The 15,642-nt window shown below is 47.3% G+C and overlaps 1 protein-coding gene across 1 annotated transcript in view; it reads left to right on the top strand.

Annotated features, from left to right (window-relative positions):
• Positions 1-7,303: 7,303 nt before the first annotated feature.
• Positions 7,304-15,642, top strand: part of SHOC1 (shortage in chiasmata 1) — a 283,884-nt gene continuing 275,545 nt past the window's right edge. Inside the window, exon 1 of the mRNA XM_033962662.1 lies at positions 7,304-7,376. The gene's annotated coding sequence lies outside the window, so the exon portion shown is untranslated. The remainder of the gene's footprint in view (positions 7,377-15,642) is intronic.

The following is a 15,642-nucleotide window of genomic DNA, read 5'->3' on the forward strand; positions in this document are numbered from 1 at the left end:
TGAAGGTGGGACTCTGCCCAGACCATGAGCAGAGCCATCTCCTGAACTACCTGAGTGCTCTCGGTGCCCCCCTGACGAGTGACATAAGCCACCACTGTGGCATTGTCCGACAGAACTCTGACTTGCCTGACAAGAAGGAGCAGAAGGCTAACAGAGCCAGACAGATGGCTCTATTCTCCAACACATTGATTGACCCGGAAGCCTCCTCTGCGGACCTGAGCTGAGTGACCTAGACCCTGAGCTCCCCAACTGAGGAGATTGGCATTGGTGAGAAACACTGTCCACTGTGGGTGATCCAGACTTGTCTCTTGATGAGAGGTCTGGAGCCACCAACTAAGACTGCAGCGCGCCAAACTTCTCAGAGGAACAGGGAGATCCAAATTGTGCCTCTGGTGTGACTACCTCCAAAGCAGAGCCTACTGAAGAGGATGCATGTGGGCCTGTGCCCTCCTTACGACGTCTAGGGAAGATGCCATTGACCCCAAGACTTGGAGGAAATCCTGCGTCCGAGGACACCAGGACGCCATAAGCAGGCGAATCTGAGAATGTAATTTGCTTACCCGGGCTTCTGGAAGGAAGACCTCCCCCAAGGAGGTGTCGAACAGAACCTCAAGGTACTCCAGACGCTGAGATGGGACCAACCAACTCTTGGAAAGGTTGACCATCCATCTTAGTGACTGCAGAAACTCCACCATCAGAGCTGTAAACCGGATGCTCTCCTGCAATGACTTCGCCAGAATCAACCAGTCATCCAGATAGGGAATCAACCAATCGTCCAGGTAGGGATACATCAGAATGCCCTCTGTCCTCAAGGTCGCCCCCGACCAACATAATCTTGGTGAACGTCCGGGGAGCCGCAGCCAGGCCAAAAGGAAGCGCACAGAACTGATAGCGCTGACCCAAGATCGCAAAGCGAAGGAAGCCCTGATGGGAGGCCCGAATTGGAACATGCAAATAGGCCTCTGCCAGATCAAGAGAAGTCAGGCACTCCCCTGGCTGAACCGCCAGAATGATAGACCGCAGTGTTTCCATGTGAAAAGGGAATATGGAGAGCCCTGTTGACCCCTATTAAATTTAAGATGGGCCGAACGGTCCCCTCCTTATTGGACACCACAAAGTAAATGGAGTACCTGTCAGTGCCGCACTCCTAAAGGGGTACAAGAACAACTGCTTGGAGATCAAGCAAGCGTTGAAGGGTCTGGCTAAAGGCCTGCGTCTTCCATGCAGCTTGACATGGAAAGGCTAGAAAATGATCTGGCAGAGAGCGGGCAAACTCTAGAGCATAACCATCCCGCACCACCTCCAGGACCCACTGATCGGACGTGATCTCGTCCCACTTGGGGGATAACTCGCGCAGCCGGGCACCCACAGAACCAAAGGGGGCACTGGCATAGAAACATTGGGCACGATGGGCAGCGAGTGAACCGACGGAGGGATTCCCAGCCCCCCGAGGGGCCCCCCGAAAGGACTGCATGTGCTGATAAAAACAACCCCGGGGAAACCCCGAGCCTGGAAAATAGTAGCCCCACGCCCAGGGCAGCATGTGCGGAACTCCCGCAGATGCCAGCGGGCAGTGTCACCCCAAGACGCTATATGGGCACGGTCCTCAGGCAGGCAGGGCAATTTAGAGTCTGTCAGAGTCTGAACCAACTTATCTAAATCCTCTCCAAATAAAAAAGACCCCAAAAAGGGAAATTTAGTAAGCTTAGTTTGGGACGCGGCAACTCCCGACCAAGTGTGAAACCACAAGGTACATCGCACGGCCACTCCAAACCCATAGACTTGGAAGACGTCTGCACCAAGTCAGAGAGAGCATCTGAGAGAATGAGGCAGTCATCTCAACTTTGCCACCTCTTGATCCACCAAGGACCAGTCATCAGACTCACAATCCAGGATACGCTTGGCCCACTGAAACACGGCGTGAGCCACCAGCCCCCCACAAATAGCCGCCTGGACCCCCAAGGCAGAGACATCAAAATTCTGTTCAAGAATGGTCTCCAACTTACACTCCTCAGAGCCACGTAAGGCAGAACCGGCCTCAACAGGCACGGTATGTCGCTTCGCGTCCACCACTGGCGACTTCAAAGTAGCTCTATCCCCCTCCAGGATGGGATATAAATGAGCCATGGCGCGCACCAACTGAAACAACACCTCCGGCGTATTCCACTGCGCCAGTACAAGATCCTGAATATCCTGATGCATAGGAAAAGAGTGGGAAACAGCGCGGATCCCCTTAAGAAGAGCGTCCCCCACACACGGGGTCTCCGGTGGTGCTTCTTCAAAACGCAGCACCGAGGAGACCTGCTGAATCAGGTTTGGTAGCTTATCCCTCTGAAAAAGGCACACCACAGATGCCTCTTTTCTGGAAGGCGGGAAACCCGACGCCCCGCTGCCATCGGCTGTCCCCTCGAGAGGATTCAGGAACTCTCAAAAGGGTCCAGGTCCTCATACAGGTCAACACGCACCTCTGACCACCAATCCACAATCCAAGCCACCCGTGGGCACTTGGACAAGGGAGGAGGAAGAAGGGACACCAAAGGAGAAGAGGGAGGGAAAGCCACAGGGAGGAAACCCTCCCCGAAACCCCCTGGGCACACGTGGGACCCCCAGCCACCTGAAAATAGGTTCTGCACAAAGAAAAATGTAAATCAGGGGAAACCCCCCCAAGGGGGTCCAATGGGACTCCCTGCCACAGCTGAAACCTGCCCCTGTTTTTCAGACAAAATGGAGGGGCCTGTCTGTTAAAATGGCGAAGTTCCCGCCAAAAATAACCCCTCCAGGGCCTGTAGCGGCTGGGAAGCGTGAACTGTCCCAGCCACTAAAGCAGACAAGCCGGCATCAGCTGTTAACAAAAATCAGTCGAGAGGGAATCTCTCTGGGGGGGCGTTGTGGGAAGACCGGGCTTCCCCACTGCTCAGTGTTTTTTGTTTACTGCCATTTTATGTATACTCCAAGCAGCACTCGGCTTTCCGTTTTGAGTTTCTTATTTTCACATAGCTGCCCCAGCCTTCAGTTTTCATTTTATTTTTAATTACCCTTTGTCTACATATTCGTTTCATTTTAAGTTTCTAGTTATGATCATTTGTGCACTTTATAACCCTGCATGCTTATTTTCAAATCGCCTTCCCATTAACTTTATCTTGGCTGCAATCGTATGTCTTGATTGTTTTCTCTCATTGACTATATTTCCCTCACTACTCTTTTCTGGTGTATTTCATACATCCCATTTGCCCCTCCATATTTTTATTTTCAGATTTTTTTTGCTTAGGTATGCTTTTTTATTTTATTGCTTAGGTATGCCAATTTTCAAGAGCCTTATATAAACTGTTTGTTCTTGCCATGCATTTCACTGCAAGTATAGTAGGTTGCCATGTATTTAATTGTGTACATAATAGTTTACCATCTTTTATTTTATTTTGTTACTGCTCTGATGACTCGTTTTAGCATTTTATTAGATCACGTTCACATGATGTTTTATTCTTATTGTATGTCATCTCATTTTTCTTCTGGTTTAATGACTTATCTAGCACTTTACTTTTTGCTCTATTAATGTCATCCCATTACCCCCCAATGTGTTTTTCTCAATTGTTTGATAATTGCTTTATTTGACTTTAAATTGCTTTGTAATTGCTTCATAATTGCTTTATGACTCTCCTCTACTGTTCTTTGCAAAATTGTGGCTTAAGTGCTCTATCATGGTTTATTTTGCTTTTTAAAAAGTTTCTTCCTTTGTTTGTTTATTGCCCTAAATAATTTGCCGCGTATTGCCCCGCTATGCTTTAATTGTCTTTTTATTGCTCTAAAGTGCTTTGTATGGCTTTTTGGTATACTGTATCATGCTCATTTGTTCTTAATTTGCAAATTGAAAGGGATGCAAGAGGGAGGAATGTTGGACATAGTGGTGAAGGGAATGGAGGGAGAGATGTGGCATGGTGCTGCAGAGGGGTGATAGGAGAAATGTTGGGCATGGGGCTGGTGGTCAGGGGTGAAAGATGCTGCACATGGTCCGGGGGATGAGAGAGGGATAAATGCTGGACTATGGTAGAAGGAACCAATGGACAGTAATAGAAGAATTTACAGAAGATGGGAAAGCGAAAAAAAGAAACTAGGACCAACTTAATGGAAAAATAAGTCTCCGGACAACAAAGGTAAAAAATGGAATTTATTGATTAAAATATGTTAGCTTTGGGAAATGTATATAGCAGATGTCTTTGTATTGTGTTCAAAAGAAAAGGAAATGCATTTCTGGCTTTATTTCTACAGTGTTAAAGTACTTGCTGACCCTTGCTGTGGCTGGTGGGGGATCCCCAAGCACCACCAGCAGAGGACCTCTAGAGTCTGGAGACGGCCAGAACTCTCCTCCACCAAGCGCAGCAGTCGCTGGTAGCATCCATGAGCCACTAAGGTGCCAGCATCTGTGACTCAGGGACGCTACTGCTGCCTGCCAAGCTTGTCAAAAGGGACCACCGGCCAACTGCAGAGGAAGTCCTCGGCTGACAGCTTAGGGGGCCTCATCAGCTGAGTATTTATATTTTATATTTACATTAGAGGCTCTGGTGTAAACTCGTTTACAAAGTATGTATTCTTCCCAATTAATATTTCCAATAGCATAATTAAATTAAATAACTACTTTTGAAGTTTATAGGGACGGATTTGATTCCAGCGGGGACGGGTTTGATTCTACCGGGGACAGGTTTGATTTCTGTCCCTACGCAACTCTCTACCCTGGCCGCCTGTAGCCTCTACTGACGGAGCTCCACGATCGCACCGGCCCAAACAGCTGTGTTCAGGCCGGCTGCAAGTGCCTCGCGTCTGGACCAAATTGTGCACCACTTCCCCTGAGAAGTGCTCAATTGGTCCATACACAACCTAGCTAGAATAAAAGTGCCAGTTAGTCAAAAAATACAGTAATTTACAGCATATTTAAAGGGAAAGCAACCCTTCAGACTGGCACTACCTCAGGATTTTTTTTACAGAACAGACTCCACTAGCTCTCAAAGCAGCATGCCTTGCTTGACTTAGGGGGCAATGCTTACTGCTGAGGCACCTCTAAAAAAATGTTGGGGAGGTGGAGGAAATGGGGGAGGGACCCAGCACGAGACCAGCCGGATTTGACACCCACGAGGTCAGACAGACCCCCAAACAGGGCCCACCCAAGCTCAATCTGGCACAAAAACGGGGACTAGGATCCCTAAACAAATTCCAACAGCCCTACCAAGGGACATGGGTACAGCTCACTCACACCTGCTGGAGACTGAAAGAAGACTGATAGGAATAGGGGAAGGTACCTCTTATGTACTACACTTCCCCCTCCATATTCACAAATTTCTTATCTACGGATTCGCTTATTCGCAGTTTTAAATTAAAAAATTTATTTTCATTTTTTAGGCTATTTTAAGCCCTGTAAGCCCCCACTTAAGCCTTACCTCGTGGTCTAGCGGGTTTTTGGGGCAGGAGCGATCTTCCCACACTCCTGCCCCGTGCAGATCACTCACAGGAAATGGGTAGAGAGACTACGGGAGCTCAAGGCAGCCATTTCCTGTGAGCAATCTGCACGGAGCAGGAGCGTGGGAAGATCGCTCCTGCCTGAAAACCTGCTAGACCACCAGGTAAGGCTTAAGGGGGGGGGGGGGGCTTTCATGGCTTAAAATAGCCAGGGGAAGTGGGGGTTAGGGGCAGAACTAGCCCGAATATTATTCCCGGTTTTTTAATATTCGTGGGCCGGCTTTGCAGAAGATATTGGATCCTAGGAGTAGATATATTTTGTTACTTCTAAAGTGGCAGAATCAGCATATTATCATCTTTAATGTTTATTGCCCTAATGTGGAAGGACAAGGGTTCCTATTAGACATATTTAAACTATTCTTGCTGTTGGGTAATCATCCTACAATTTTAATGGGTGACTTTTAATATGGTCATGGATTCCCAACTGGATAGAACTTTGATCACACCAATGAATAGGTCTCCTCGGGCTCGAGGTCTACTGCATTTCTGATTTGGCCTGAACCTGGTCAATGTCTGGAGGAAGGGTTATACTCACACGGCCAGAGCTCATGCTTCCACTTCCCATATTCATTATTTCTGTGTTTCTAGTAGCTGGTTTAGTAGAGTACTGGAAGCGAATAGAGCTAGATGGTGCACCAGACTATTCATGCTTGGTGTATTGGGTCTTTCCGAGATAGCTTTAAGGTAACCCTCTGTTTGCTTCATATTTGCTTTAAAAAAGTTTGAGGATTACTATACTCATAATGCATGAAATTTGGATGATCCTCTAATATTTTGGCATAATAAACACGGTACTAAGGGGGGAAGATATAATTGTGTATGTGGCCTGAAAAAAAAAAAAAAAGGAGTGGGCTAATAATGTTCTTACTATTATAGTGTGATCTATTCTAAAACAAACAGCAAGTTAGATTTAATTAGAACTATCACAATAAAGAGTGCTTATTTGCTGTATGGATAGCTATATGTTGTTCCATGAGCGAGCGGAAAAAAAAAATCAAAACCTAATTCATATTAAAAGTACTGAAAAACTATTGGCAAGACTGGTACACCCCTGATATATTGATTGGATACAAAATGACAAGGAGTGCACTCACTGCGTGTTAAATCTACTGCTGTTGCTGGCTATTATACCCAGTATTTTGCCACATAGCTGCCTAAATCATTATTAGACTATGTTGTGGCAGCGAGAGGCAAACAACAGCAGCAGTAAACTACAAACTACAAGCATGTACTTTTATCCACAAAGGTGGTGGGCACGATGCAGTAAGCTGTTACCCTTATGCACAGTGGTTTATGCTTAATTTTCCCGTTCTAATATTAATCTTGATGCAAGAGAAAATAGTGTGAGAAAATCAGCCTAAAATCACTGCGCTAAAGCTTAGAGCAGGGGGGCATGAAACACACATAGCAATCTCTCAATATTTTAAAAATCCGCTTTGAAACCTAGGGCAGTGCTTACTCATCTTGTAATGTTGAATCTTTATATCAGCTCTGGCATGAAGATGAAGTGCATGAGCAGAGTGATATGAGGTATGCTGCCCCCCCTCCACTCCCACTGATCCCACCAAAGCAAGTCCTTGGCCCAAGTTGAGTGCTCCCCCTCTTACATATCGACATCAAAAAAACCTCCCGCCGCCTTCCACGACCCCTGACAGTAGTCTACGTGCCTTGAAATCTTAGGCTGGCAGGGAGCAGCAATAAAAAAGAGGGCTGCTTCCGACAGCCAAGGGGGCCTTTCCTTTGCCGCGTGCTGCTTCCGGTACAATAACTTCCTATTTCCGCATAGGTAGGACGTGGCAGAAGGAAGGTCCCTTGGCTGGCGGAAGCATTCGCCTTTTATTGTTGCTCCCTACCAGCTACCGCTAGCAAAGGTGAGTTGGACAACGGAGAGTCAGTAGGGAGGAAAATAAAGGTTAAATTAATGTTTAACTTCGGCGGAAATAGGGTTGCTGGAGGTGCTGGCTAGAGAAAAAAAAGAGGGTTAAACCATACTAGAGAATAGGTTGCGTCCGAAGAGAAAATACTATAAATAAACAACTGGATTGGAATGGGCGGGAGGTCAGAGTGAGTGAGAGAAGAACCGCCCCGCCCCCCCCATCCCTCCCTCTGATGGCCTCACAAACGGGAAGAAAAGGTGCTGGGTCCTGACAAGGTTGCCAGATGGCAAAAAAAATTTCCAGCCAAGCTCATTGCAAAAAGTAGCCCAAACAATTGCCTCTGGGAACGCCTCAAACAAATGCATCATACAAATACAAAATGTTTATTTGTACACTTCACATATCCCAAACAGTCATAGGGTTACCATATGTCTCCAGAAAAAGGAGGACGGATTGAGATATCTAGGTGTTACTTCTACTGAAAGAAATGGAAGTAAGGACAGAGAGATATCTGGACTTTACTTCTATTGAAACAAATGGAAGTGAAACCCGGATGTCTCAATCCGCCTCCATTTTTTGGAGCCATATAGTAACCCAATGGGGGTACAAAACAACAAAACCCAAATGCAAAACATTCAGGAAAAACAAGCACTTAATGTAAAAGTGCTTCCCAAAATTAAAACTCTTCAAACTTCTGGACATAATAGGCCGGATTCTGTATAGGATGCCCAGTTTCAGAAGCTGCCTAAGCAGCTTTTTAGAATTGCACATGGGTGTCCTATATAGAATCGCGTCTGTCTGCCTAAGCCCGCCTAACCACCATGATTCTCTAACCGGTGTCCATGACACAGGCACTGATTAGAGAATCACGTTGCCACTGAGCTGATTGTGACAAGGGAATCTCCCTGTCATGATCAGTTTAGCGGCCATGGCAGGGAACCTGTCCCTAATGCGAAGATGAACAGCAGGAGGGATGCCCAGGGCCTCCTGCCGGAACCCCGAAAGATCCCCCCACTCCCAAATGTCCACAGCAGGAGGACTGCCATATTCCTCCTGCTGCCCCCCCCCCCCCCCCAGACATCCCCCGCAGGAAGGATGCCCAGTCCCTCTTGCCGGAAACCCCCCCCCCCTTGAGAAATCCCCTGACAGGAAGGATGCCCAGTCTATTCATTTAGGTCTCAGAGTCCCTTTTCTGCTTTTCTTTGGTTTTAGATTTTTTAAAACTTTCTTCCTAGGATCATCTATTTTACATTTTGTCCCCATCTGTCCCCTCCCCCTCCTGTCTGTATCCTGAGCTTCTCTCCTCTGTTCCTCTCCATTCCCCTGCTTCCATTATATCCTCTGTCAGAATCGCCCCTTTTCAAATAATGTCCCCTGTCTCATTTCTCTCTCCCCATCAAGCATTCAACTCTGTGATTCTTTGGTGGGAGATCGCAAACATTTTAAATATTGTCTGCTTCTGGAGGGTGCTCTGTAAGTATGAACTGTAGTAAACCCTCTAGACCAGTGTTCTTCAACCTTTTTACACCCGTGGACCGGCAGAAAAAAAAGAATTATTTTGTGGACCGGCAAACTACTAGGACTAAAATTTAAAAACCCCGTTTCCGCCCCATCTCCGCGAGCTCGATCCCCACAAATCATCTGATCCCATCCACACAAGCCTCAGTTATGATTTTATATTGAATGTATTTTATTAAAGTATAAAAAGAAACAATATTCTGTACAATTGTCATTTTATAAATACAAATAATTCAGAGCAAGGATCAACAAACCCCTGTCTCCCCTCCCCTTCACATATATCCCCTCTACTATCAAGAAAACTGAACAAGCCAAATTATTACAGAATGCTACACAGAAATATCATGCTAACAGAATACTGAAGTCACACATGACAGGAATAGTTTTAGGGGAGTGCAACTAGGGCAACTGCCCCCTGGTCAGAGAGCGCCCTAAGCCAGCTGGAAGCTAAAGAAGCACTGCCTGGGTTTTGCAGTCCTCAGTTATGTCTAACACCAGCTCTAGCAGGATATATATTTCAAATCTGATATATTCTAAACACAAAATAGAAATAAAATTATTTTTTTCAACCTTTTGTCGCCTAGGTTTCTGCTTTCAATCTTCTTTTCACTCTCTTCCTTCCAGCGTCTGCCCTCTCTATCTCTTCAATCCAGCATCTGCCCCTTCCATCCACTGTCTGTCCTCTCCCCCTTCCATATGGTATCTGTCTTCTTTCTATGCCCCTCTCTCCTTTCCATCCAGCTTGTGCCCCTCTCTCCTTTTTACATGATTCATTCCAGCTTCACTGCTCTCTTCATTTTTATCTCTCCTACACCAGATCTATCATCGTTGTCCCTCTCTGCTTATTTTTCTACTGACCCCTTCCTATCATCAATCTCTCTACTTTCTCATGCCTGTGTCTCCCCTTCCCCTCCTCTAATCTCTCTGCCAGCTGTTTCCTTCCTTTTTTCATTCTCCCTTCCCTCCTCCTCCTGTCCAGCAGTAATTCTCTTCCCTTCCTCCCCTCCCAGCAGCATCTCTCCTTCTCCCTCTCCAGTAGCAGCTGCCCCTTTTTTTTTCCTTGCCCAGCAGCTTCCCAGATTCCTTTCCCTCCTCCCCTCCCAGAAGCATCTCTCCTTCTCCTTCTCCCTCTCCAGTAGCAGCCCTGCGCGGACCGGCAAAAATTTCCTGCGGACCAACACCGGTCCGCGGACCGGCGGTTGAAGAACTGTGCTCTAGACAGCCTGCAGATTGGATCGGGTCTCCGGGATTGGGAGCCATCTCTCCCCTGGTTCATCTACAAAGGGGTAGAGTGGTCATGTTTTGTAGTGACAGGGAAGGTGAGGCAGTTAGAAGACCTGAAAAAATTAAGTTTATTCAGCTCAGGTACTGATCTCCTTACTTGTACTGTGTATTGCAGGCTGTCAAAGACTTTCATTGCAGCACATGTCTCAGTGGTTGGTGCCTGTGTGCCCCTGAGTTTGGTGATTTTGGGAGGTGCTGAAATTGGGATTTTGGGTGGTTTCCTTGCATGCCCTGGTCCCCCCCATCTGTAAAATCATAAAATCACCATTTTTCCAGGTTTCCTGCGTTTTTCCCGGGCAGTTTTAGGGCAAAATCGGCATCCCTGGTGGCCATGTTGTATTTTCTTTAAAGTTTTAAAAAGTATACTTTTTGGGCTTAGAAGCTTCGTTAATGCTCCAGCCTTCACATATGGCCTCCTCAGGACAGGATGGCATGGATTCATGCCGTAAATGTGGTGGATGGCTGGTGGATTCGCAGCCATGTATCATATGCACTGTGGCCCGTGAGGGGTGTGAACTGTGGGTGGATTCTGCACTACCCTCCTCCGGAGAGGCCCTGCTTTCTTCCGATTTTGCAGGAGACACGATTCCAGCATCCGGGACACCTAAATTAGGTGAGGATGGCACTTCTGCGAAACGTAAGCGCAGTTCTGGGAAAAAGTCTCATAAATCTTCTAAACATTCCAAATCTGAGTCATGCAGATCGGCTCTTGCCACCGGTGACTATTTTCCGCCGGAGTTTGTGGCTATGATGTATTAGGCTTTCATGAGAAAAAAAGGCTATGCCTGTCTCTCCTTCTTAGATTCTGGTACAGCAGTCTATTCAGCCTTTGGATTCCAGCAAGTCCATTTGTTTCTTTGCTGGACCGCCAGAAAGCAAGCGGCTGCTCCCCACCATTGCTTCTGTTCCTGTGCCAGTTTCTATTCCATTGCTGTCGCATGGTTCCTTGGCGGGGTCAGCGGATATAGCTAACTTAGTGGATCTTGGAGATTCCCAGAATACTGAGTTCCGCAATCTAGGAGAGGATTAGGCGGTGTGCAGGCTCTTTAAGTCCAACTGCCTTCCTGATTTTATTTCGGAGTCCCTGCGTACATTAAAACTTGATTCAGACTTAGCGGTTCAGGCTGAGTGTTCTGTCACTCTCCACTGCATTTCCAGACCATTCAGACTTGGCAGAAATGCTCTTAGAGGTTTGGGAGGCCCCAGAGAGTCCCCTGAAGTGTGCTAAGGCTATGTCAAAGTTGTATCCCATGGCATCGGAGTTTTTTAAGCGCTTAGTCCTACCAAAGGTGGATTTGGCAGTGGCTCAGGTCACTAAACGTACCTCTTTGCCCTTGGATGGAGGGGTTGTCCTAAAGGATGTTCAGGACAGAAGAGTGGATTTTGCTCTTAAGTGTCTCTTTGATTCCGCTGTGGCGGGAGTGCGAGCTGCGGCAGCCACTTCCTTTGTGACCCAGGCATGTCATACCAAACTCCGTCAAGATCCTGAGGAGGTGGTCCTTCGGGACCTTGACTTCCTGGTATCTGGGGTGAATTATTTAGCAGACGCACTCTTATGATATCTTGAAAGTTTTTGCTAAGCTTGGAGCTTATTCAGTTTCTGCCTGGTGAACTTTATGGATTCGCCAGTGGTTGGGTGATTATTCATCTATGGCTATGCTGAGCATGTTGCCTTTTAAAGGGTCGCTCTTGTTTGGCCAGGGTTTGGATGCAGGACCAAAAGCCTAAGGTGCTCTCTGGCTCTAGACCTCATCTGACCAGGGGTACGGGGTGGCCAAATTTTCATCCCTTCCAGCGCGCTTCTCAGTACGCCGGACCCCCAGCGGCATGACAGCTTTTCGGAGCTCCCTCCAGACCTCGCTTAGGAGGTTCAGTGCACCAACAGTCTTCCAACTCCCGGCCTTCTGCCCCTCCCAAGAGAAAATTATGATGCCAGGTGTCTTGCTTTCGACCTTTCTTCCGGAATGGCAAAAGATAACCTCGGACCAGTGGGTCTTCGAGGTTCTCAGGAAGGGCCTTCGACTACAGTTTTTCCAACCGCCTCTGGACTTCTTCCTGTCCTCTCTGTGGGAAATCCGTACAGAGCCAGCAAGGTGCGAGCTATGGTGCGCCGGTTGCTGGATCTGGCGGCTGTAGAGCCGGTCCCAAAGGGAGACTCTGGGAGTTACTCGATTTACTTCATCATGCCAAAAAAAGACCCTGAGGATGCATACCGATTTTAGATCTGAAGGCAGTAAACACCTTCCTGTGAATTCCGCGTTTCCGGATGGAGACGGTGCATTCAGTATGGCAGCAGTGGCGCCTGGGGAGTTTTTGGTTTCTTTGCATCTCATGGAAGTGTACCTCCACATCCCAATCTTTCCGGATCATCGGAGATTCCTGAGGTTTCATGTTCTCGGGAGACACTTCCAGTTCACAGTGCTACCATTCAGGCTGGTGTCGGCGCCCAGGCCATTCACCAAAGTCATGGTAGTGGTGGCTGCCCATCTGCGCTCGCTGGGTGTGCTCGTTCATCCGAACCTTGATGACTGGCTGATCAGAGCTCCCTCGAGGGAGGAAGGCCACTTGGCCGTTTGCCAAGTGGTATCATTGCTGGAAAGTCTCGGCTGGGTGACCAATAAAATGAAGAGTCGCCTTGAGCCGACGCAGGACTTGGAGTACCTGGGAGTCTGGTTCCACAGAGTAAGGAACCAAGTGTTCCTACCAGAATCCAGGAAACTCAAACTCTGGAGTACAATTTGGGACATGTTAGCGGTTCCAGCCCCAACGGGCTGGCAGTATCTGCTGGTGTTGGATCTCACGGTGGTGACTATAGATGTAATTCCATGGGCAAGTGCTCGCCTACGTCCTCTTCAGTTATCCCCTCTGACTCGGTAGAATCCTCAGCAGGCTGCCTTGTTTGGCAGCGGCACGCAGCAGTATGCTGTGGTGGTTGAACCCAGTAACTCTGAACATAGGGCTCCCTTTGCGAGTCCTGGACTGGGTGACCCTGACTACGGGAACGAGTCTGTCCGGCTGGGGAGCAGTTTGCAAGTCTGTACTAGTCCAGGGCCGCTGGACGGAGAGGGAGAGCAGATGGTCACTCAGTCGACCGGAGCTGTGAGCGATCCGTCCAGCTCTGCTGAGCTTTCAAGGGAGTCTCCACCGGAAGGCTATCCGTGTGTTGCCTATGTCAACCATCAAGGGGGTACGAGGAGTCCCCTGCTAGGCATATAGGCTCAGATGCTCTTTGCTTGGGCTGCAGCACATTCTCACAGTCATAGTGAGTAAAGGCTGTCACAGCATGTGAGGTGAATCAGGGAGAGGTTTGAAAATTGAAGTTTTCAGGTTTTCTGCATGTTCCCCTCTGTTCCTCCACCTGCAAATCCTAAAATCGCTGTTTTTGCACTTTGTTTAATGTGAAAAATATTGTGATTTTGGTGCAAATTTCTTAGTAGTGGCCATCTTGGATTTTTTAGCGATCTTTTTTTTTTCTAAAGCTCCCTGCTTCTCCAAACCTGCAGTTTTTGCCTCAAAGCTTGTTGTGATGGAGTCCTTGGGCACTCCTAATATGAATTCTTGCCAGGATTGTGCAAATTTTGTGCCTTAAGAGCATCCTTGTGCCACGTAGTGCAGCCACGAGAAGTGGCAGTGCCAGACTTAGCTTCTCCCATGCTTATGCAGATGACAGAAAGCTCAGCTAGCCCAGTGGGGCAGCTTTATTTTAGGGGCTTGATACGGTTGCTAGTTCCGTGCGCCTGACTGCGGATCCTTTGCAGCCTCAGAAACAGTTAAGTCATCTGAGGGTGATTCTACACCCCCAGGAGCCAGAGGCTCTCTCAGAATTTGTGAAACATTTGTGAAATGAGTGGTCCAGAGGTGTAGTGGGCAGGAGCATGTTCCGGTTTCAGCCGCTGAGCGGTACTGAGCAGCTTCCTGAATGACTCCTGTGAATTTGTGTGAGTCATTCAGAAAGCTGTGTAGCACCAAGCAGCAGCAGCACTAAAGTGCACTCCTACTTGGTACCGTTCAGCAGTTGAAGCCGGAACTTGCAGCAGTGAGCAAGCGACCGGGTTAGCAGTGGAGCAGGAGCGTGGAAAGCTCGCTTCTGCCCACTATTCCTCTGGACCACCAGTGGCAGAGGAGGTACAATGGATAGGACAGGGAGGATAGGGTGGTAATCCTGGGAGGGAGGGAGGGAAGGAAGCTGTGTGCAGAACCTGACAGAGGAGGGAGGGAAGGGAGCTGGGTGCAGTGCCTGGCAGGGAGGAGGCTGGGTGTAGAGCCTGACAGGTGATGGAGGGAAGGGGGTTGGGTGAGGGCCTGACGGGGGATGGAGGGGGCTGGGTGCAGAGCCTGACAGAGGAGGGAGGAAAGGGGCCTGGGTGCAGAGCCTCACGGGGGGGAATGGGTGCTGGGTGCAGATCCTGACAAGGCACTTGAATATTAAGCCGCCCGACTTATATTCGAGTCAACCATTTATTTTTATTTTTTTCCTCCTTTTGGGGGGAAATTTAGTTCTCGACTTATATTCGAATAAACTTAAATTCGAATATATATTGTAATCAGAAAATTGATATACCACAAATTCTAACAATTTGGCATACCATGAAATACTGGCCACCAGTGGTCGATAGTATTCAACTTTGCTTAAATCAACATTTGATGCTTTTGGTATTGGAGTAAGTATAATGTCAGTAAGCTGAACAAGATATAGCTCTTCTGTTAACAGCTTATTAACAAACCCACCCCACCCCTTTTACAAAACAGCAAAAATGGTTTTTAGTGCTGAATGTTCTGTGCTGCTCCCGACGCTCATAAGAGTTCTATGAGCATCGGGAGCAGTGCAGAGCATTCAGTGTGCCCGCCTGCGCTACAAACCACTTTTGCGGTTTTGTAAAAGGGGGAAAGTTAGTCAACCAATATAAAATCTCAGATAGACTTGATCATAGTAAAACAGCAGGACAAATATCTAAAATACATAGTACTCCTTTTATCAAGTTGTGCTAGAGGTTTTTGGCATTAGCTGGAGCATTAAATGACGTTCATATAATTCCTATGAATGTTGGAGCACTTATTGCTGTTCCGTGCTAAAAATCTCTAGCATAGCTTGATAAAAGGGGTGAATAATTTACACAATAATCACAACAAAACCTTTAAAACTTATTATTCTGAGACTCTGGAAAACACATCCAGATTAAAATCTCCCCAAATTCCTGTTTCCAATTAAAAATAATATAATCTGGTACTTCACATGGACCCAAATTTTTAAAAGACAATTACATATTTTCCACTTTAGATAAAAAAAAAAAACAGGCCAACTTATCCACTGAAGGTATAGATTCTTTTGCCGTTGAATTAACAGGGTCAAGATTGGTCAACTCTGTAAAAAAACTCTGTTTTAATTTCATTATTTGATTGATTAATTATTGAGATCAGCGATACAAAATTTATGTTACAACAGAAACTAAAGAAATTG

Source organism: Geotrypetes seraphini, chromosome 1 (assembly GCF_902459505.1).
Source record: "Geotrypetes seraphini chromosome 1, aGeoSer1.1, whole genome shotgun sequence".
In the NCBI taxonomy this organism is placed as follows: domain Eukaryota; kingdom Metazoa; phylum Chordata; class Amphibia; order Gymnophiona; family Dermophiidae; genus Geotrypetes; species Geotrypetes seraphini.